General features: G+C 40.8%; 1 protein-coding gene across 1 annotated transcript in view; it reads right to left on the bottom strand.

Moving 5' to 3' along the window:
- Window positions 1-24167, bottom strand: part of stpg2 (sperm-tail PG-rich repeat containing 2) — a 64698-nt gene that overhangs the window by 17877 nt on the left and 22654 nt on the right. The window lies entirely within an intron of this gene.

Raw genomic sequence — 24167 nt, 5'->3', positions numbered from 1 at the left:
AACGAGACATCGATTCACTGATCCACACTACCAGGCTATACAGCAATGACATTGGAATGTCGTTCGGACTGGAGAAGTGTAGTCGGATGGTAACAAAGAGAGGGAAGGTAGTCAGAACTGAGGGGATTGAACTACCAGAAGGCAACATTGCAGACATAGAGGACAGTTACAAGTACCTGGGGATCCCGCAGGCGAATGGGAACCATGAAGAGGCCGCTTGGAAAGCTGCAACCACCAAGTACCTGCAGAGGGTCAGGCAAGTCCTGCGGAGTCAGCTGAACGGTAAGAACAAGATCCGGGCCATCAACACCTATGCCCTGCCCGTGATCAGGTACCCTGCTGGGGTAATAGGCTGGCCAAAGGAGGAGATAGAAGCCACTGACATAGAGACAAGAAAGCTCCTGACCATGCATGGAGGGTTTCACCCCAAGTCCAGCACCCTGAGGCTGTACGCTAAGCGGAAGGAAGGAGGCCGGGGACTGGTGAGTGTCAGCACCACAGTCCAGGATGAGACAAGAAACATCCACGAATACATCACGAAGATGGCCCCAACTGACAGTGTGCTCAGTGAATACCACAGGCAGCAGAAACCCAAGAAAGAGGAGGAAGGCGAGGAACCATCATGGAAGGACAGGCCCCTGCACGGTATGTACCACCGGCAGATAGAGGAGGTGGCTGATATCCAGAAATCCTACCAGTGGCTGGACAAAGCTGGACTGAAAGACAGCACGGAGGCACGGAGGCACTAATCATGGCAGCACAGGAACAAGCACTGAGCACAAGATCCATAGAGGCTGGGGTCTATCACACCAGGCAAGACCCCAGGTGCAGGCTGGATGCCCCTGAGACAATCCAGCACATAACAGCAGGGTGCAAGATGCTAGCAGGCAGGGCATACATGGAACGCCATAACCAAGTGGCCGGCATAGTATACAGAAACATCTGTGCCGAGTATGGCCTGGAAGTTCCGAGGTCAAAATGGGAGACGCCCCCAAGGGTGGTGGAGAATGACCGGGCTAAGATCCTGTGGGACTTCCAGATACAGACGAACAAAATGGTGGTGACTAACCAACCGGACATAGTGGTGGTGGACAAACAGGAGAAGACAGCCGTAGTGATTGATGTAGCGGTTCCGAATGACAGCAACATCAGAAAGAAGGAACACGAGAAGCTGGAGAAATACCAAGGGCTCAGAGAAGAGCTCGAGAGGATGTGGAGGATGAAGGTAACGGTGGTCCCCGTGGTAATCGGAGCACTAGGTGCGGTGACTCCCAAGCTAGGCGAGTGGCTCCAGCAGATCCCGGGAACAACATCGGAGATCTCTGTCCAGAAGAGCGCAGTCCTGGGAACAGCTAAGACTGCGCAGGACCCTCAAGCTCCCAGGCCTCTGGTAGAGGACCCAAGCTTGAAGGATAAACCGCCCGCAGGGGCGAGATGGGTGTTTTTTTTGGTTATATATATATATATATATATATATATATATATATATATATATATATATATATATATATATATATATATATATATACACACAGTCTGTATGTGTCTTCGAAATAATATAACCTGTTTCCAGTGCAAAGACTTTCGAATATTTATATTCTCTGTTTAATTTGCTCTCAAGTGTAGGCAATTAAGACAGTTAAGACCATGCAACACTCTACTTACTTTTCAAAAGTGCTTAGACATCTGGGGCTGTGATCAACACCCAACAAGAGTACTGTTGGCCTAAATACTAAATAATTCTAGCAAAGAATTTTCCTTCAGCAAAGAAAGAACAGTGGGAGATTGTGTAGTTCACCCAGCTGCTATATAAAGGGTGTTACTGGTTGATTTAGAAGAAAAATAAATTAATGGATTGTAAATCTATAGACACAATAATATAATTTGTTTATATGACAAGCACTGCACCATTTTTTTTTTGTTTAATCAGCAGCATTTGTTTTATTTTCTTTTGTGTGTGTTGTTTTGCTTTGTGTAACAAAATGGAGTGATGACATTTAAATGAAAGGAGAACACCCAGAAAACACTGTCTATCAGTGTGTCATAGGCACAGCTGGTGTCTCATCACAGAGCCTGATAACCATCTGTCTGATTTTAGTAGTGGAGGTATGGTTGGTGTCGTAAGGCCTTAATGAGGTTTTAGACAGGTCTTCAATATAGATGCAATGACAGAAGGAAACCATATGGGTCCCATTTGCTTCCTACTCACACTTTATGGGCAGCAGTTATTCTAACAATTTGCTGACAGCTACAGTTTTCTGCTGTGTTTTGTAGTCTTGTAATCTTGCTTTCTCCTTAATTTATTTTTATCCTTGTCTTTCCTTGCATATTTACTATTATCTTATTGCCTTGCCTTTCTCTTTCTTACTTGAGTTTCTTTTTGTGCTGATTTTTGCTAGCTAGGTCTCCATCACTCATTCTTTTGCCAAAGTCCTCAACTCCCTGCTTTAACAAACTTAAATGTACACATCCATAGCTGGCTGGATTCTGAGGAACAATTGTATGGAAGTTTTAAATTTCTGTCTTGATGAACCACAGTGAACCGAGACCTAACGCGTTTTTCTTTTTTTCAGTCACATTTAGTGTTATAATCAGGGATGCTCATATTAAATATTGCCTGTAATCCTTGTAGGCCAAAGTTCAGGCTTCAGACAGCTTCCGACAGTGTTTTATAATGTCATTTGGAAGAAATATAGTCACCTCATTGATAAAAAGAATGCTTTTATGAATGGAGGGAGGAATTGGCTTCAGTAACTTCAGGGGCAGAACGGTGGTACAGTGGTTAGAACTGTATTGTTGCCTCAGAGCGAAAAAGTCCTGGGTTTGAATCCACCAACCACCCAGGGCTGAAGCAAATTAATGGATGTAACTTGTTTCAGACATGAACTGAGGCTCTGCACCAAGGCTGAGTAAAACCCAACAAAGTTCTTCTAGTGGAGTCCAAGAATACAAATCTGAAGCTCAAAATGTGAGCATAATAAGTTCCCTTTAAGTGACTCCTTCTGACTGATTTATGTAGCAATCACAGACCAATCTATAGAGTGGGGCAGGTTAATAATCCTGTATAAAGTCTGACACCCACAGCTGGGGCCTTGATGATCTATGATAGCTCCAGCAGTGTTCCAGAAGTGCCCAATTGAGTATAACACCCACGCCAGGCCTTACACCTTACTGGGCTTTACTTTTCCTGCTGTCCCCTGGCCGCCTGCCTAGATGACTGTGCACTTGGCTCCTAAAATCATCACCTCCTACTAAACAGCTGTCCATAGCCAAATACACACAAAACACACAGCTGCTGCATAAAACGGATACATGCCCACACCTACATATGGCAGCACACACACGCACTCAAAAAAAGGCACTAAACACACAGCTGCTGGCCACAGCTGGTGCCCATACTTTGGACAGAGAAATACACGTGTACATAGGCATGCACATACACAGAGTGGACACAGCTGCTTAACACATGCGTCTCCTTCATCAACTCGAAGAGTGAGACAAAGAGAGAGGAACATCGAGAAACCGATTAACCGTCAGAGAAAAAGGTAATGCGAGGGGAGAAAAATATCTAGAGATGGTCAAACCAAAAAATAAATGGTATACAAGCAAAAAGAAATCTGTAAAGATTAGAACAAACAACTGAAGCTGAGAAAACTGGCAGCATAAGTGAAATGCAGTCCTCTTAATAGACAAAGACAGGATCAAATTAAAGAACCAGGCCTGCTACATCTCACTTCTCCTAATCCAATCTACACGTGGAAAATAAGTTTTTAATTTGTTTAAATACTGATCTCTATTCTGGGCAGTGTCACAGGTCTGCAGGTATCTGCTGACGATTCCATTATTCTCAAATAAATAAATACAAATGGGACCCAATCTCTCGCTACTTTCAAAAGCAGGTCGATACAAATAAGATTTGACAGACAGAGCATCATCCTTACGCTAGACAGAAAAGATGCATCTGAAAGGCTTCATTTATCAAAATCGCAGCATTTTACATCTGGCTTTGTATTAATGCTGCTAGCTGACAATATTTCTTATTTGACTCACTCTAAGCAACTGATTTGAAAGAAACAGTGGACACATGAAAGGAATCATTATCTACTTTATTAAAGACTTTCCTCACCAGAAAGCAGACGGCAGACTGGTGGATGTTAAACTGAAATGTTGTTTCAGTGCTTGGCACCAAACTTTTCTTTTAATCCTAGAAAAGCAAGCTGACCAGAGAAACTTTTAATTACGTTTCTGAATATGCTTCTAAATGATGCTTAGATATTTTCTTTGCCAGGCAACATATTTTGGCATAGTACATGTTACAGTAATGGGTAAACTTTAACAAGTCAAGCAGATGACAGACAACTGTTTACTTTATTTAATTGGTAAAATAAACAGTGTCCTTTTAAGTAGCATTTTAGTGTAAGAAAGGTTGTTTACATTGATGATTCTGATCAAAATGCAATCGGTTTGTTATATGTCTTATAACACAGTGTAAAGATGTGAAATCAATGGAAAATATCTGCTAATTAATTAAGAAAATGTAAAACAAATGATTTTTTTTGTCTGTGCATGATACAGATATGAGTATTTAATGACAACAGCCCAAACACCATACCAGCAATGCATATGATGGGTGTGGCCTCTGCAAACGCTTGTTGTACTTTTATGAATTTGCCAGAAGTCATGTTGTGTTTATCCACCTTCTTTCGTAAAATGTCTTTTATTCCGAGTCACAGACTGAGGAGGGGCTGTTTTTCAGTTGACTTGTTTTATAACAGCGAGACAGCAGGGAGGTAACAATAACCAGGACTTCACAGCAAGAGGGGAAGAGAAGGGGGGAAACACCAGAAAAAGAATTCCACCAAGCGTATGTGATCTTTTTTCTTCAAGCAATAACTTAGATAGCATCCACACATCATCAAATCTGAAAGTGCAACACAGACAAGTTCCCCATCTGTGCCCTATCACACATTTTAAGACGTACTTGTGTTTCTCTCTCATCTCTTTGTCTTTCCTCTGTTGCTCGTGCATCCAGCCGCATTTCCCACATTTATTCCTGTGCCTCTGACGCATTCCTTTTACTGTCTCTGTGGTCTCCATTATCTCTAATCTTTTACGTCTCCCCACCCCCTCTACAACCCACAATACGCTGTCTTTGTACACTGAGAAAGATTTGCAACAATGTGTTATAGTGTTACTAACCATGTACATTTTCATCAGTTATGAATCAATGAATATGTAGCTGTCTCACTCAAGGGAAATTAAGCTTACCACGCCTTAATTAGAGGACAGGTGGGATCAGAAAAAGACATTTTTGCATTACGCAAGTAGCTATTAAAAAAAGTACCCTTCAACAAGTACCCTTTGTTCACTCTTAACCAATATTGACATTTTACAATAACATGTTTCAGTGAAGCTTGGAACTATAATGTTGTCAAGTTTATTTATATAGAACATTTCGGCACAGCAGACATGTAGACCTGTGCTGCACAACAATCAATAAAACAATGGCGAAAACCAAAAAAGCAAGAGAACATAATTACAGGCATAATTAAAACATTAAAACTATGAGTCTGAGAGCTTCAATCAATTCTCTCTAGAAGCCAATCTAGTGCTTAGAACTAGTAAGAGCTATCAGTCAGCTGAAATAAGAATTTAACAAGGAGTATAAAACTAATTTCTGTGACTGATATTTTGGGACAACCCATGTAAGAATTTATAAGTGAAGAAAAGGGTTTTAAAAATGAATCCTAAACTCCACAGGTGGTTAAATATGTTCATGTTTCCATTTACCAGCCAGGAATCTAGCAGCAGCATTTTGTCTTAACTGCCTTTGTGATAACAGCGCCTTGCCTACTCTAAATAAAGAATATCAGTCTGGATGTGATAATCACCCTCTCATGGTTTTTAAAAGAAAGCAAAGGTTTGACTTCAGCTAAAAGTCTTAATTGAAATAAGCTTTGATGACAGGTTTAATCTGCAACTCTAATTTCAGGGTGGAAAAAGATTAAAAATTATACAGAAATTGACATGATATATGATTCTTTATATGAAGGTTACAGAATGAAGTGATATTTGTGAACTGAGCTTTCTGGCAGCGAGCGAGATTAAAAACCAGGATTTCATTTTTATTCTCATTGAGGGCGAGGACGTTCAGCAAAAGCCAAATTTTAACCACAGCTAAACATAATTTTCTTTATCGCATCTTCTATGGCACCTTCATCAGTCAAAGTATCTGTCAATAGGCTCTAAATATTAATCTTTTATGCAAGGACTGACAGGAGCCTAACTGAGAACATGTATGTTCTCCTGAAGATAATCACTCTTTATTTTGGACACTACGAGCTTTTGGCACATGAGGTACAGGATGTTGTGATGCAACAGACAAAATGTGACTGATTTAAATGAGAGCGCATCCTTTGCCCTCTCAAGCAACACAAAGAAATGTTCCCTAATCTGACACCTCCAACAGCAGCATGACATTATCTATAGTAGCTCCCCAAACTGCCAACCTTTCATATCGTATCAGTGCTACTGTTAAAGTTTGTTAGGGTTAGGTAAGGTAGCAAAGTTCCTTGATGCAACTTAAGACAACATAGTTTAGTTTAAGGCATTATTAAGGTTCTAAGGACCTCAGTAATTTTGGTTATTGTCACAACCAGTGGTGATAATGGTCAAAAGAAATCAGCATTTCTAGCACAAAAGTTCAACACAGTCAGACTTTCTTCAACGTTTGCACTTCATTCAGTGGCTTTAGTGAGATACGACTTAACAAGCTGCACATATAATACGTATTCCCCCAGCAGAGACTATATATTGTGCCTACACATGCTGTACATAAAAGAATTGTTGGAAAACAGGCACTTCCAGCTATTTTAAACCAAAATTCAGAATATAATTCCATCCGTTTTGTTTTTGATTCTCTCAGCTGTAGACTCAGCTCCTGTTTAAGGCTTTGAGAGTAAGGATTAAATATAAAATAAAAATAGAATTCAAACATAGGCTCACTCTCTGGACAAATGTCATCTGCAACAGTGCAGATGTCCAGTTTTAGGATCACATATTAATGCTATGTTATAGAAAAATAAAACTGTTATAAATTGTTTGATGTCAATAGATAAAAAGAAAACCAATGAATAAAGTTCCATCTAAGAATCTGTATGTCTTACTGATCCTCATCAGGGAATTATGAAGACTAGATGCTAATGAAAAACTTTAGATCCACCAACTGTCTGTGCACAGAGGTCCGATGGGTGTTCCAGGAAAAGTGACACTATTTTATGGAAAATCAATTGGTCCGTAGGCAATGGTTTCCTGCTTGCTGATCTCTAATCTGGGACATAAATTGTCCCGGAGCAGGTTAGGATTACAGCATAAGTTACCATGGCGATTTACTCCAGTGAGAAGTGAAAAACCCTTAACACTTAAATTACCTGGATAAGACAAGACCTCAGGACAAAAAACTGTGGTTAAAGTGGTGCTAAAGTCTGCTAAAGTCGTTCCTGTGCTAAAGGATTTTATCACAGGAACGTAAACATATGTTGTTTTTGGACATTATACTCACTTGGGAGACTCTCTCCAAAATGCTGTGTAATTTTTGGTGCATATTCATGGTCTGAATAATCTAATCTGGTTTTAATGAAGCCCAGGCACTGCCTTTAATAGCAATCTCACCACAAAGAGCAGTGAAAGTTTTGTTGTTTACTACAGTTAATTAATATTGTAAGAGGTCATGGAAATCGCAACCTCTAGAAGTCACCAGCAGAACTTTTAGCTTTGTCATTATATGCATTTATAAAGCAGCTTTACCTTCTCCTCTCCCTCTCTCTCCCTCTCTCTCTCACATACACACACACACACACACAAACACACACACACACACACACACACACACACGCATACACACATACACACATACACTCAAAACATGTCACAACATCAGACCTGCATGAGTACATATAGTCCCATTCATCTTTATCCAACATCTGGCTCAAGTCAGTGAAGTGTCACTACTGTTTTGGTCAAACAGGCAAAAGAACACATTTATTTTTTTCTAAATAAATTTCTAGGCAACACTCAATCTGACGGTTCAAACAGTTTCTGACATGATAACTATAAAATACCTACTTGTTGTATTATATGTGGCTACCTTGTTGTGGCACCTAATAAGCCTTAAAACTTGTGGATCCACTAACAAATCAGTCTTTGCCCCACTCCAATGAAAACCCTTGTGGAATTTCAAGTTATCACTTTGTTGCACTTTATTGCTTTTACTTTTAAATGTGGGAATCCCACTGTATCTGGTTTAAATGTTATCCTAAATAGTGTATATATCTTTATAATGATTCACCGTCAATGTTTGAGGTATGATTAGATTTGTCTCCCTAGGATCGTATGAATTGTTTTAAAATTTTCAAGGGAGGTGATGCTGAAAAAGGCTATTTTACTAGCAGTATTAAATACAGGACAATATACTGTAACCTGTACATTCATTTTGAAAGTCTTATTCTATTGCAAACCTTAACTAAATATAAACATATAGCTGACAAGTATTCATTATGTATTATACAGACAGTTTCTATCCATATATTTTCTTAAGCACCTATCAAATTCAGAGTCACAGGTGAGAGGTGGAGTACACCCTGTCTATTACACTCACACCTAAAATGAATTTAAAATACAACATGCATCCATGTCTGTAGACTGTTAGAGGAAGATTACGTGGACAGAAAAAACATAGCCACAGGGAGAACAAGCAAACTACATGTGGATTTGAGTGACAAAGTTTTTTGCTGTGAGATAGTCAGCGCTGACCACTGTGCCGCCCACATTTGTACTTCAATCTTAGTAGAATGTACTGTATTTCTATAAAATAAAATTTATTCCTATAAAGTTTGAGCAAGCAACCTGTTGATTCCTGTTTCTTTAACAGTAGCCAGTACATTTTCAGAGGCTGCATTCATAGCTATGGCTAAATAAGCATTTGCATGCAGAGTTCGCATATAGTGATCAATTTTAGCCAGTGGATCCACACAGAGCAGCAACAATCACATGATACCTGGGAAACAAACGGGGTACACTTCACTGAGCACAGAAAGTTTTTGTATGCATCAGGTATTAGTATCCATGTGGACTGGTATTCAATATATGCCAGCCGGGGTTTGACTTTGTGTCGGATCTGAAAAGAAATAAGTGGTATCACACATCACAAGGAGGAGGGTAAATCAGCTCGCACAACGGCACATAGCCGTAGGTCATTTCCTTTCTTATTTTGTTTATTGCTGCAAGCAAACAGAGGAGAGTGAGCAAGTATAGAAAACACAAAAAGAAAGAAAAAGGGAGTCAAATCTCTCATCTGAAAAAAATTGTCAATACCGCTACGAAATGCAACAGCAGGAGTCGATCCACCCCCTGTTTCCTCTTCACTTTTTACTTTTCTATCTATCACATTTATGAAATGTTCTCAAGATATTCAAAGCATGATGGGAGTGTTACTGTCTGATGCTTCAGGGTAGAAGTGTCACTAAGCGCTCATTCAATCACTTAATTGTGCGTGTGTGTGTTGATCTCCCGTGTGTGCACCACTACAAATTGTGTGTGCATTAATAAGAGTTTGCAAATGGACCTATCTAGACATGTTTCTACATTCTAGGTGATATCGGATTAATATGTATGTATTTATGTGTTTATGGGCGCATTTCAAATGAGTCGCGTTCACAGTAACAGCACTGTGTGTCAGTGTGTGTGAGCTTGCTGGAATTCTCACAGGGATTCCCATCATCATCATTACCCAGACAGCTGACAGTAAAATCCATATCAAATCTATAAGTCTATTTTCCTGTTTTTGTTCCTTTCTTTCATCACCCGACTCCCTTGTCTCCCATAAATAGAGGCTGCACCATGACATGCCATTAGCTGTCCATGGATATATCATAAAAATGCAATGAAACACAGAGACAAAAAGTCAATAAGTGACAAACCCTGGCCCACTGCATATTTTGCAACTCAACCATATCTCGCCCATGGCATATGCAACTGTCACACTCTCTGACTGACTCCCGCGGCTTTTATTTATCATCTTTAATTTTTCACCACTTGTCCTCCCATCTTTCTCCCTTCATTTGAACTCTTTTTCTTCCTCTTCCATCAAACCCCACCACCAACTTTCTACTCAGTTCCTTAATCTCACCCCCCTTCATTCTCTGTATAATTTCGCCACATGGTTTCCACATTTCGGTTCATTCTGCAGCGCAGAGCAAGCGTTGATGCTCTTCAGCTGGATAAATGTATGTTTAGCAAACACTCTAATTATCTCAACCAGAGCTAATAGGATAGATAATTACACAATATACACAGAGGCTCTCTTTCGCGTTCTCTTTGTCTCTCCTTCAATCCCTCCTACTGTTTCTTCCATTCAGTTTCATCTCTCCTTTAATTTTTCTGTCTCTCTCAAATCCATTATGTGTGGTATCTTTTTCTGAGAGCAGTATATTGTTTTTGCACTTGTCATCCACATTAATGAGGTCTTTCTTCACTGTGTCAGCCCTTGTCAATGATGTCTCTCTGTGTCACTACACACAGCATCGACTGAATAAGAATTTTATGCTGTATATGGCCAACAAAAGGGATAGGAGGGAAGCACAGAAATTTAGAATCCACATACCTCCCCTTGACAATACATTTTTGACGTGGTGTGCATCAATACTGGCAGGACACTCTGGGGCTGCCTCACACACGGTAGGTACAGTAACACCTAGCACAGTTACATATTTTAGCATTCAGCGTTAACTATGTTTTATGAGTGAATTAACTTAATTTCAGTACATGGCCCTTATTACCCATCATTCACAGAAACAAAAGCAAAACTATAATATATGAGTAAGTGTACAATGCACACAGCCTGTGTATTATCTTAACAAACAACAGAAGGAGCTGCCAAGCGGAGGATGGAAATGTCTCCAGCTGAGAAGTGCTCCCTTTTTTCTATTTGTTTTCATTATTATTTTGGCACCATTGATATATTATGAATCTTGCTTCCAATCAATGTCACTGGTACATGTAATAAAAAACATGTTTAATATCGTGTCTCACTGATTCAGTTTCTCTGAGAGAGAATTATGAAGTCTTCTTCATTGTCAGTAAAAGATATTAGTACAGATAAAGTGAAGTGTGTTTGACTGGCAGAGACATTATTGCTTGGTTACAGTTTCTTCCACAAGGCAAAAAAAATTGCAACAAAAATCTTCATATTGTTGAATATTTCAATCGGGGGGGGGGGACTGGCCAGCTGGGGCCCTGCATGTGTTCTCTCTGATACCAGGACTGTGGGGTTCCTCCCATAATCCAAAGATATTTTTGTTTAAGATATTGGTGATGTACCTGTGTCAGAGCTCAAATTTATATGAGAGTTCCCTGTGTTAGGCTTGTGTTAGACTGGTGACCTGTCCAAGGTGTACAAAACCTGCTCTAGTTAATAACTTATTGTGCTCACTGAGTTTTGAGCTTCTAGAAGGTAGGGGAGGCCAGTGAGGATACCAAAGCTATGCTATGTTTATGCTGTCTTTTCATCTTGGTGTTACAATTAAACAATTTTCATATAATAGTAGATGTCGATATGACCATAGCTGAGGGTAGGGACGTAGATCAACCGGTATATCGAACTCTTCACTTTTACACTCAGCTGTCTTTTCAACACACCAAACCACTACAATCAACCATCTATTGATCTCCCACTTCCCTCTCCCCTCACTCGTAAACAAGACCCTGAGATACTTAAACTCGTCCCTGACCCATAGTGGGCATTCCACCCTTTTCCAGTTTGTCAAATGTCTGAGTTAGATGTTTTCCTTTCATTGTACTAAAATACATATATCTTGAGGACTATTTTTAAATGAGGCAAAACATCTGAAGATCTCAACTTGGACCACTTTTACATGTTGTCATATCGTAAGTCACAAATGCCCGCAAACTGCACAGATGAACAGATTTTAATCACATTACATTTATTGAGTTTCCATGGAGCGTTCCTTTTTCTTATGTTTTTGAAATAGTTTTTGTATTAACTTGTGTATATCTGCCATAATTCACACCTGTCCATTAACAACAATAGCATACAGTCTGGGAGTTTTAGAGTTGTTACAGATCAGACATTAAATGAGGAAAAACCTCTTATTTTCTGTTGTGCTATAAACATAAGAGAGGGCAAATTTCTCACACAAATCTGTGCGTAAATCATGCATACAAACATTTCGCACAAATCAGTGATTCATCAATATTTTCATACCTGGATTTGTTTGTACTCTACGGTCATTATGGTCATTATTTGGAATTTTCCAAAACACTTTAAGCTAAAAAATATTCACAATTACAATTAAATAATTAAATAAAAGATTAAATTGTATGTAAAGAAAACAAAATGCTAAATGTAAGGGTATAGGATTTCATCTTTTAATTTACAAATTTTTCTAATATTCTTGATCTCATTTTATTTTACCTTAAGTTATGTCATCTTTCGTTAAGAATGACTTCTGTTATTGTTGGATGTCATCATACACAGTCTCATTTCTTGGCATTTAATGGCACTGCTGATGCTGAAGAATATTGATTTTTTTCACTGCAGTGAGTTTCTCATCTCAGACTGACAGATCAGCTGCTCACTGATCTCAACCTGTTTTCTTCTCTTGCTTAGTCTCGTAGTCCTATAAACTTTGATGTCCAAACCTTTGTTAGTTTTGTTTTGTTTGTCTTTTTAATTTGACCCATAGTGAGTGTCTTGGAGGAAATGATAATAACAACCTCCGTTAAATCAGTCTGAGACTCTCTCTCTCTCTCTTTTTAACCATTGGCTTTTAACCGCTGTCACTCCCATGGAAACACTTTGGAAAGCTGCACATTTTCTGGCTTCCTCCTCAGACAGTACTGTTTCAGTTTCTTGAGTATGACTTTCTAATCTTCATCACTGCTCAAGCCTGTTGGTTTAAGGCCAGTGCGCATATTTCATGAATCCAATCCAAGGGTGTCTGAACAACATGAGTCAAATGTGTTATTTTTATTTATTTTTAATTCTACCTACTTTAGGATTTAAACTTCAGTACTGGCAAAATTGATCATTTATACTAACTGAGAATATAGTAATGAGATAAATGAAAAATTGCAGGACTGTTGTTAATGCTGGAAATAAACTAAAGCGGAGAAAGTTGCAACATTTCACTTGCTGAAAATACAGAATAATGAGGCTCTGCTTCTTCGGTGAGTTTCTGCCTTAGTGGTGTAACGGTGGTTAATCTAAGGTGTTGGCTGAACTTTTCACTTTTACCTCATGGATGTTTTTTATATCAAATAATACTCGATTTACTCACAGTCATTGCATTGTGTATCTCATTGGATTAACCAATAAGTTTAACCCGCTGTCCACAATTCAATGACATCACAGGTTAAAATGTACCCCTTATTAAAGGAATAGCTAACACCTCACGATAAACCAATACCCTTATCACTGACAATTCCTCACTCTCACTAAATAAAAAAAGAGTGAAAATCCACTAGAAACTTTATTAATCTTATCACTGGTAACAGAGATGATGTAAAGCAGAGATGTATTTGAAGAACTTGACAGACAAAATGCCAAGTCAAACTTCTCTCCTGTCACTTCAAGGGACAAGGCAATACTTCACTGACTTATAGAAAAGGGAGGAATTCCACTGCCTCGGGTTGAAACATAGGTCCAAATTAAATTCTACCCTTATTCTCTGCCAGCACTGCCTAAGGGTATCCCATGACCTTTGCGGGAGAAAGGCCAGTGTCAGGAAGGGTTGGACAGGAGGAGGAGAGAATGTGAAAAGCGGTATATGAGGTGAAAGAAAACAGTGATGAAAAAGGGGGAAAAAGAAAGATGTAGGGAGACCAGTCCAGAAGTGAAGAAAGAAGGTTTGGGGATCAAGGGAAATAATACTGGAAAATGCTCTGGATTAAAGTGGGAGAGAAAAGCAAACACTCATTTAAGCTGTGCTCTATACTCATAATCATCTCTCCTTTCATATCTGCCATTTCCCAACAAGATGTGAGTCTTTCTTCTCCCCAGACAGGTAATCAGCCCATATCAGATCCAGACCTGTGGGTAAAGTGCAGATCTGACATAGCTTCAAGTATTTGAACAAGTCATGTTGTGTTTGATTTAAATTGTCAGAAATTTAAGAACTCCACCACCAGATAAGACTCCACAAAATCTTCCTATTAAATTATGCAGTACTTGTTACTCAGTATACACTTATCAGCCACTTTGTTAGGTACACCTTGCTAGTCCCAGGTTGGATCCACTTCTCTCTTGAAAACTTTATTTTTTTTCTGGCATAAATTCACTAAGATGCTGGAAACATTCCTCTGTGCTTTTGCTTCAGATTGACATGATAACATCACACAGTCGCTGCAGATTTGTCAGCTGCACATCCATGATGCGAATTTCCTGTACCACCACAACCCAATCTCTGTTGGATCAAAATCTGGTGACTGGTGAGGCCATTTGAGCACAGTTAACTCACTGTCATGTTCAAGAAACCAGTTTGAGATGATTTGAGCTTTGTGACATGGAAGTAGCCATCAGAAAATAGGTACACTGTGATAAAGTGATGGACATGTCTAGGGTGTAAAAGTAAACCCTAGACATGGTTGTCTGGGAAAATCCCAGCAGATCAACAGTTTCTGAAATACTCAGACCAAGTCTTCTGAAACCAACAACAATGCCATGTTCAAACTCACTTAAATCAATTTTTCTTCCTCATTCTGATTCCTCAGCAGGTTGTCTCAGCCAAGCAGTTGTACAGATGACCTAACAAAGTGGCAAGTGAGTGGCTATTTAGGAACTGTTTAGTCATTAAATCTTTAGAAAACTAATTTGAAATTCACTGAGAGGAGACTTAATAATAAACTCCTCCCAAATAATGTGGAACTCGCCAGTAAACAAAACAACCTCTTTAAAACAAATGATCAGAAAAATAAAAGTCACACAGTAATAGCAAAGACAAGTTAGATAACAGGTCTCCTGGATGTGTGTTTAACACACTGCACAAAAACAGCTTCTATCATTTCAACTGACATGGTGTATCTTTTATATTTCTGATTTCAAAAGCCATGAAATGTGAATAAATTCTCCAGCAAATGTTGACCTTTAATACTAATTGAAGCTTTTAAGTCAAAGTACAGAAGACATAAACTCCCACACATAAAAGAGATAATAAAGACACACTTTTTGCCTTTATTCTTTTTTTTCTGCTTTTTTGCCTTCTCATGTTCGTGATTGCTTTCTGATTAGACTCTTTTAATATCCATCCCAGTGGGGGACCGTTACCAGGGATACAGCCTAGGCTGAAGCACAGCATGTGGCTAACTGTTACAGCTAAGATGTCCCCAGGTGATTTTTCATTAACTGGTCATAAAGGGGGCTCTGTGTGCAGCAACTACACTTAGCCTCAGATCGTCCCCACCACGGACAATTTGAAGGTGCTATTCCCCTATACAAAAAAACACACACAGGTGTAAGCGAGGAAAACAGGGTGGTGATATTGTAAATGAAAGTTGCTTTTTTCTGCTATTTTGGGAATGATGTTTTGATTTTTTTGTTTGTGTTTTTCCCCTAGCCCAATTTGGAATGTACAAAGCCCTCTACACTGCAGTCCTCGTCTCTGTTAATGCTGTTTGCCTGAGGAGAGATGCAGACGGGCATGTGCTACCTCTGAGACATGTGCCACCAGCTGCTTCTTTTCACCTCGACTTCAACAGCCTCCCACCTGCAAACATGACCAATTATGTTTGCGTGAACACACAACCAAGCTGGAGGTACTGCGACTGGGAACTGAACCAAGTTAAAGCCGTTGTTAAATATTTAATCAGCTCGTGTCTCCAGCATGTAATGAAAGCCTCCTGCTGATCATTTCAACTTGCAGACATCCAATCCTGATCAAAAACTATTAGCGCATGACAATGTCAAAATCTGAACATTATGCAGATTCTGTGTAGTATGCTGTCAAGTTTTCTACTGCATTAGAATTTAGCAAACTAAGAATTCTAAGTGAGTCAGATCATCCATCAGCACAATATACTGCAGCTTGACAGAAAACTCAACTGAGCCATTGTCATGAAAAATGGCAAACGCTGCAGACAGATATATGAGGTAGAGACTAATAAAGAGGTGATCAGCACCACAATTCTTGATGGATCGCTCGCAGTTTTCTAATTAGTCCCAACACTCTCACTTGAGCTCATTTGTGATATGCAATAAAATCTGACAGATCTGCATTATCTGAATGCATAAACAATGTAAAAATGTATAAATATATACAGCGTGCTTACTGCATTTTTTGTCAAACTGCCATAAAAAATACAATGAGAATAAAAGCTTTAACAAATGCCCTGTTTTGCATTTTAGTTGCAGGCACACAGTACAACTCATGAGGCCAGCAAAAATAATGTTTTGTACTACGCAGATAGTTTTATGATATTATTTTTCTGCTGTGCAGCTCACAGCACCATGAAACACAATTAAGATAACATCTTTTGCCCAAATGACAATGATCTCTGATCTCACTACATGGCAGAGCAAGAGAATTTTTCCACTGGAGATTGCCGATGTGTAACATTAGTATGCTAAGTCGCAAATGGAGACGCATTTGATAATATTTTCATTTCTCGCACATGTCAATTTCTAAAGTTGAGCTGCTTATGCAATATCGCGGTCCCTAAGCCCTGCTCCTTTGTCCCCAGAGTCCTGCTGGTTTAATGTCCTAACAGGTAGTTAATGGCATCCAGCTGGTGTCCACGGTGTAAATCCCTCTCTGAACATACAGCAAGAACAAAACCCATTAAGGTTATGTCTGTGAAGGTTCTCAGTCATCCAGGTCATTGTAGTCAAAGGAGTTAGCAAAGAAAAGCGTCTGGACTTCTTAAGGTTGCTTGAAGACGTTTCACCTCTCATCCGAGAAGCTTCTTCAGTTCTAAGGTCAAATGGCCGAGAGTCCCAGATTTAAATCCAGTGGGAGTATCCCCCCAAAGAGGGACAAAGGACCCCCTGGTGATCCTCTAATCACATGAGCCAAGGTGTGAAAGCGGGTGTGGGACCTAATCAGCCAGGGTTTCGGGTATGCTCATTGTGAAACCTGGCCCCACCTTGTCGTGTGAATTCCTGAGGTCAGATGGCCCAGGATGTGAGTGGGTATTAAGGCGTCTGGGGAGGGAACTCAAAACTGGATTATAGATGGCAGACAGTTGGTGTCGTAAACCACCGCCTCTGTTCAAAGATGGTCGCTCACAGTGGACATAGATGGCCTCTTTCACTCCTCTTTCAAACCATCTGTCCTCTCTGTCCAAAATGTGAACATTGGCATCCTCGAAAGAGTGACCTTTGTCCTTAAGATGCAGATGGACTGCTGAGTCTTGTCCTGTGGAGGTGGCTCTTCTATGTTGTGCCATGCGCTTGTGAAGTGGCTGTTTGGTCTCTCCAATGTAGAGGTCTGGGCATTCCTCGCTGCACTGTACAGCATACACCACGTTGTTAAGTCTGTGTTTTGGAGTTTTGTCTTTCGGGTGAACCAGTTTCTGTCTGAGTGTGTTGCTGGGTCTGAAGTACACTGGGATGTCGTGCTTGGAGAAAACTCTCCTGAGTTTCTCTGATACACCGGCTACATAGGGGATAACAACGTTGTTGCGTCTGTCTTTCTTATCCTCCCTCGCTGGTGTCTGATCTTCTTTTCTGTGCCTCTTTGCTGACTTTATGAACGCCCAGTTAGGATAACCGCACGTTTTGAGTGCTTCCTTTACGTGTGTGTGTTCCTTCTTTTTTCCCTCAGACTTAGAGGGAACATGTTCTGCCCGGTGGTGTAGGGTCCTGATTACTCCAAGTTTGTGTTCCAGAGGGTGATGGGAGTCAAAGAGGAGGTACTGGTCCGTGTGTGTGGGCTTCCGGTAAACTTCGATGTTGAGGTTGCCATTCTCTTCAATGTGCACAGCGCAGTCCAGGAAAGGCAAACAGTTATCCTTTGTGTCTTCCCTGGTGAACTTGATGTTTTTATCCACGGCGTTAATGTGCGCAGTGAAGGATTCCACTTCTTGTGTCTTGATTTTGACCCAGGTGTCATCTACATATCTGTACTAGTGGCTGGGTACTCTTCTTTTGAAAGAGCCAAGAGCCTTCCTTTCCACTTCCTCCATGTAAAGGTTGGCTACAATAGGTGACACGGGGGAGCCCATGGCACAGCCATGTTTTTGTCTGTAGAAGCCTTCATTGTATTTGAAGTATGTTGTGGTAAGGCAGAGGTCTAACAGTGTGCAGATCTGATCGGGTGTGAAGTTGGTCCTGTCTTCCAAGGAGCTGTCTTCTTGTAGTCGTTTTCTGACAGTCTCCACTGCTTCCGTGGTGGAAGAGAGAGAGAGACTACATCAAAGGACACCATGGTTTCATCTGGATCCAGGGTAAGTTTCTGGACCTTGTCGGTGAAGTCGGTGGAGTTCTTGATGTGGTGTGGGGTGTTCCCCACGAGAGGTGCAAGGATGGTAGCAAGGTGTTTCGCAATGTTATAAGTGGCTGAGTTTATGCTACTGACTATGGGTCTGAGTGGGACCCCTTCCTTGTGGATTTTAGGAAGTCCATAAATGCAGGGTATGGCATCCCCTGGATAAAGGCGGTGATATGTGAGGCGGTCAATGATTTTGTCCTTTTCAAGGTCTTGAAGGCAAGCTATAACTTTCTTTTTGTAGCTGCTTGTGGGGTCTCGCTTTAAAGCTTCGTAGGTGTTGTTGTCACTGAGGAGAGTAGTGATCTTTGTGTGGTAATCTGTTGTGTTTAGGACCACGGTGCACCTTCCCTTATCCGCTGGTAATATAGTGATGTTGTGGTCTTTGCTCAGGGAAGCGACGGCCTTCTTTTCTTGTAATGTAAGGTTAGACGGAGGGACTTTCGCACTGGAGAGGGTGGCTGAGACTTTCATCCTGATTTGCTCTGCTTCTGTCTGTGACAATTTATTAATCCGTATGGCGGTTTCTGTGGCTGTGATGAGGTCCACTATGGGCAACTGTTGCGGAGAAATGGCGAAATTGAGTCCTTTGGCTAAAACCCTCTTTTCAGGTTCAGTGAGATGCCGGTCTGAAAAGTTCTTTACCCATTTCTCCCGACTGTCTTCAGGTGTGTTTTCTTCTCTGAGTTGTGTGGGTTCAGACTGAGGAGTGTGGGTTTTTGAAAGCAAGGTGTGAAATTTCCTGCATTGTCTTTCTTTTCCTTTAGAGTGTTGGGCCCGCTGAGCCTTGTCCACAAACTTGTAAACCTCTTCTAGGATTGGAGAGGGTAGAAGGGTTTCCAGTTCCTGCAGAGTCTGGCTGATCTTGATCTGGAGGGCATCTATAGTGAAATGGACCTGTCTTATCCTTTCACTTAGAAGGTGATTTTGTGCTCTCTGTAGAATCAAGTCTGCTCTGTGTCCCCTGACAGTGGATCCAAGGCGCAAGCTCTTAGGAACAACTCTGCTTTGTCTGCATCTTAGGTTGAAACGAAGGTGGTTCCTATAATCCGCCAGTTTCCTTGATTCCCTTTCATACTCCCGTACCAGTTGAAGGGTGTTCCTCCCAAAGTGTACGGCAATATGTCTGTGAAGGTTCTCAGTCATCCAGGTCATCGTAGTCAAAGGAGTTAGCAAAGAAAAGCGTCTGGACTTCTTAAGGTTGCTTGAAGACGTTTCACCTCTCATCCGAGAAGCTTCTTCAGTTCTAAGGTCAAATGGCCGAGAGTCCCAGATTTAAACCCAGTGGGAGTATCCCCCCAAAGAGGGACAAAGGACCCCCTGGGTCGGTGGTTTACGACACCAACTGTCTGCCATCTATAATCCAGTTTTGAGTTCCCTCCCGACACCTTAATGCCCACTCACATCCTGGGCCATCTGACCTCAGGAATTCACACGACAAGGTGGGGCCAGGTTTCACAATGAGCATACCCGAAACCCTGGCTGATTAGGTCCCACACCCGTGTCGTAAACCACCGACCCAGGGGGTCCTTTGTCCCTCTTTGGGGGGACACTCCCACTGGGTTTAAATCTGGGACTCTCGGCCATTTGACCTTAGAACTGAAGAAGCTTCTCGGATGAGAGGTGAAACGTCTTCAAGCAACCTTAAGAAGTCCAGACGCTTTTCTTTGCTAACTCCTTTGACCCATTAAGGTTATGTGTCACAACCAAAAATGCTTTACAGTCATTTCTGGTTTCTGCAGAGGGGATGGAAAACCACTGGAATTTCAACGTCATCTAACTTGGGAAATATCATTATCATTATTTTTTAATATTTAACTTCAAAGGGACTTAAACTGTCCGAGTTTCCTATAGTTTTAACTATTGATATGGTATAGTATAGTAACCAAATGGGATATAATAAATAAACATCACAATAATGCAGCACATTAAAACTGAAAACAAAAAGTAGAAATTTCACTTGTCACCTATATACACACAAGCATAGAAAATTAATATGTATATAGGCAGAAAGCTTTTAATCAGCTTCTTTGATGTACATACAGTAAGTGCACAGCCATGATTTCGAATATGAAAAATCTGCGACAGCAGAGTGTGAAGTCAGATTGAACTGAAATATTACAAAGCAGCATCTTGAAGTCTAAATAAGTTCATTCTCACTCCTGAAAAACACTGAAAAATTCAGGCACATTCACACTGTGAGGAAAAGCTGTGCACTCTGCCAGTCAGTCTGTCACATCACTGTGCCATCACTCTCCTTCGCGCGCACGCGTACGCGCGCACACACACACACACACACACACACACACACACACACAATAGAAAAAAGTCATAAAGGAGCATACAGTTAAAATAAGAAAGAATTGTTGAGTGCCTGCATGTACACACGCACCCACATTGTGTAGTTTGTTGAGTGTCTATAAATAATAACACTGCTGATATCGCACCAATTTAATTAGAGTTGCTGAGAAGTGCAAACAAGTGCAAGTGGACATGTCAAGGCATGTTCAAGATTACTTGCCAGAAATTGTTTTTTCTTTGACTAAATGAGTGATATGCAGAGAGAGATGCACATGAATCTCACAAGATCAACTGAATCCAGTGATGCTAGAGTTACAGTATGTACCTACAGATCTTTGCCCACGATGCCAAGTGCAAAATTACCCTTTAAACGTTGTCTTTGTAGAGAGCACCACAGTTTGCAGTGTTAAAATCAGCTCTGGGGACCTTTGCCTCAAGATGAAGATAACACTTCTAACCTTCAGAGTTAATCAGAGTAAACAGCAGCTGGTACCCAGAAGGGTACTTGAAAGTACAAATTCTGCATCTTTAATATTCACTGTAGCTCAGGCAGAAATTCACATGTTCACAATTTTTCAGTGCTCGAGTTAGTAAAATTCAATCGCTACCCCTCACATCCAGCAACTTCACATTTGCATTATTTATATGCAAGTAAATATTGGCGTGTCTCATACAGGGCAAAGAAATACTGCTTCACAATCGAAACAGTCACTTTTTGCCAGTTGTCTGTTTGTTTAGATGAAAATCTGCAAAGACGTGGGATTTATTATAATTTTTTATCAAATGTAATATTAGATTTAAGCATGAAATATACCACCCAGGAATAAATAAGTCCTTCAATTTACAGTGTATGTGCGGTTTCCTTTGGCTGTGTAGTTATCATCTTGTGTTGAGCAGTAAATTGATTCACTCTTGCAGGACTTCACATCTGTGAATATTTATACACTGAGGACCCAGTATGAAAAAACTCCTGATCTCTCAACTTTAAAAACAAAAGAATATAAACCAACATTTGACACTGAAAACTTATCTCAACAGCAAAATGAAAGATTAAATCATGATGCCACCCTGTTACACGGACCTAGAAACTGGCCAGCGACCTCTCATACCCATCAGTTACCAGGGAAAAGTGTACAGGGTGGGCCATTTATATGGATACACCGTAATAACATGGGAATGGTCGGTGATATTAAAGTCCTGTTTGTGGCACATTAGTATATGTGAGGGGGCAAACTCCTCAAGATGGGTGGTGACCATGGTGGCCATTTAGAAGTCGGCCATCTTGGATACAACTTTTGTTTTTTCAATAGGAAGAGGGCCATGTGACACATCAAACTTATTGGTAATGTCACAAGAAAAACAATGGTGTGCTTGGTTTCAACGTAACTTTATTCTTTCATGAGTTATTTACAAGTTTCTCTTTGTTCACAGCCATTGACATGTCGAAGAGGGTTAACACGTGAGGAGCGGATCGAAATTGTGTTGATATCTGGTGAACGCAGTAACCGGGTCATTGCAGCAGATTTCAATGCAAGACACCCTACGAGACCACCCATCTCCCATGCTATAGTTAGCAAACTGCTTGCTAAGTTTCGTGAAACTGGTTCAGTGTTGGATTTGCCAAAATGTGGACGCAAGAAAACTGTCACTAATGAAGAAACATCAGTGGCTGTCCTAGCTTTATTCAGCAAGAGCCCACAGCGTAGCACTCGCCGCATGTCACTGGAGAGTGGCGTTAGTCGAACATCCCTTCGGCAGATATTAGCTACTCACAAATGGCACCCTTACAAACTCCAGCTACTGCAGTATCTTAACGAGGATGACCCAGATCGGCGCACAGAATTTGCAGAATGGGCAAAACAAAAATTGGAACAGGACCCTCAGTTCACGCAGAAGATTTTGTTCAGTGATGAGGCAAACTTTTATTTGAATGGTGAAGTTAACAAACAAAACCACCGCTATTGGTCTGACACTAACCCACATTGGATGGATCCCTCCAAGACTGTTGGAACAACAAAAGTGATGGTTTGGTGTGGTATATGGGGTACAACAATAGTGGGTCCATTCTTCATCAATGGTAACCTCAAGGCCACTGAATATTTGAAATTGCTACATGATGATGTGTTTCCCTCTTTATGCACTGAAGCTGGCACGTTCCCTGACTTTTTCCAGCAAGATGGTGCACCACCACATTATGGGTGCCAGGTCCGAGCATTCCTAGATGAACAGTTTCCTGGAAAGCGGATTGGTCGTCGTGGGCCAGTTGAATGGCCCCCAAGGTCTCCCGATCTGACCCCCTGAGACTTTTATCTTTGGGGTCATCTGAAGGCAATTGTCTATGGTGTGAAGATACGAGATGTGCAGCACCTGAAACTACGGATACTGGATGCCTGTGCTGGCATTTCTCCTGCGGTGTTGCTATCAGTGTGTGAAGAGTGGGAGAAGAGGGTTGCATTGACAATCCAACACAATGGGCAGCACATTCAACACATTTTATAAGTGGTCAGAAACTTGTAAATAACTCATGAAAGAATAAAGTTACGTTGAAACCAAGCACACCATTGTTTTTCTTGTGACATTACCAATAAGTTTGATGTGTCACATGGCCCTCTTCCTATTGAAAAAACAAAAGTTGTATCCAAGATGGCCGACTTCTAAATGGCCACCATGGTCACCACCCATCTTGAGGAGTTTGCCCCCTCACATATACTAATGTGCCACAAACAGGACTTTAATATCACCGACCATTCCCATGTTATTACGGTGTATCCATATAAATGGCCCACCCTGTATATTCGCCAACTGGTTGGTGAATATATGACAGTACCTTTATGCACACTACCTGTGCATAAAGGTCCAAACCAGAGAAACCAGAGAAAAACTAGAGAAAAATGCTCAGAATGAGATACACAAACTTACACCAAAACCTTCCTTGTGATTGTTTTGGAGTCTGGAAGGTTCCCATGATTACCTGCAATGTTTCTGTGCATGGACAATCTCAACTTGTCTGCAAATGCTCATGAACTACTCAGTGAGCAGCAGTAAAACTCTGAAAAGTGTAACGCAACTTTCACTTTGAAGACAAAGCCAAAATCTGTTTCCAATTTGCACCACACTTTTTCAAGTTGCCCTACCAGCACCTTCCAATAACAAGTAGGTTTTCTGATCGCATACTGCTCTGTCGCTGGTGGTTTGTTGCTAGCCTAGATTCCAGCCTCCAGTTGCCTAGGTAACTCTAATGTATGTTAGGGTATATCAATTAACAGTGTCCTGCGTTTTATTCGTAGGTGCTCTAATCGTTTGCCTTAAAGCTGAGAAAGGTTTAACTCAGGACCCGCAGAGTAAGAAAGCAAAAGTTAACATAAACAC

The sequence above is a fragment of the Pelmatolapia mariae genome, linkage group LG12 (assembly GCF_036321145.2).
Source record: "Pelmatolapia mariae isolate MD_Pm_ZW linkage group LG12, Pm_UMD_F_2, whole genome shotgun sequence".
NCBI classification, from domain to species: Eukaryota; Metazoa; Chordata; class Actinopteri; order Cichliformes; family Cichlidae; genus Pelmatolapia; species Pelmatolapia mariae.
This window is presented reverse-complemented; position numbering and strand designations above follow the sequence as displayed.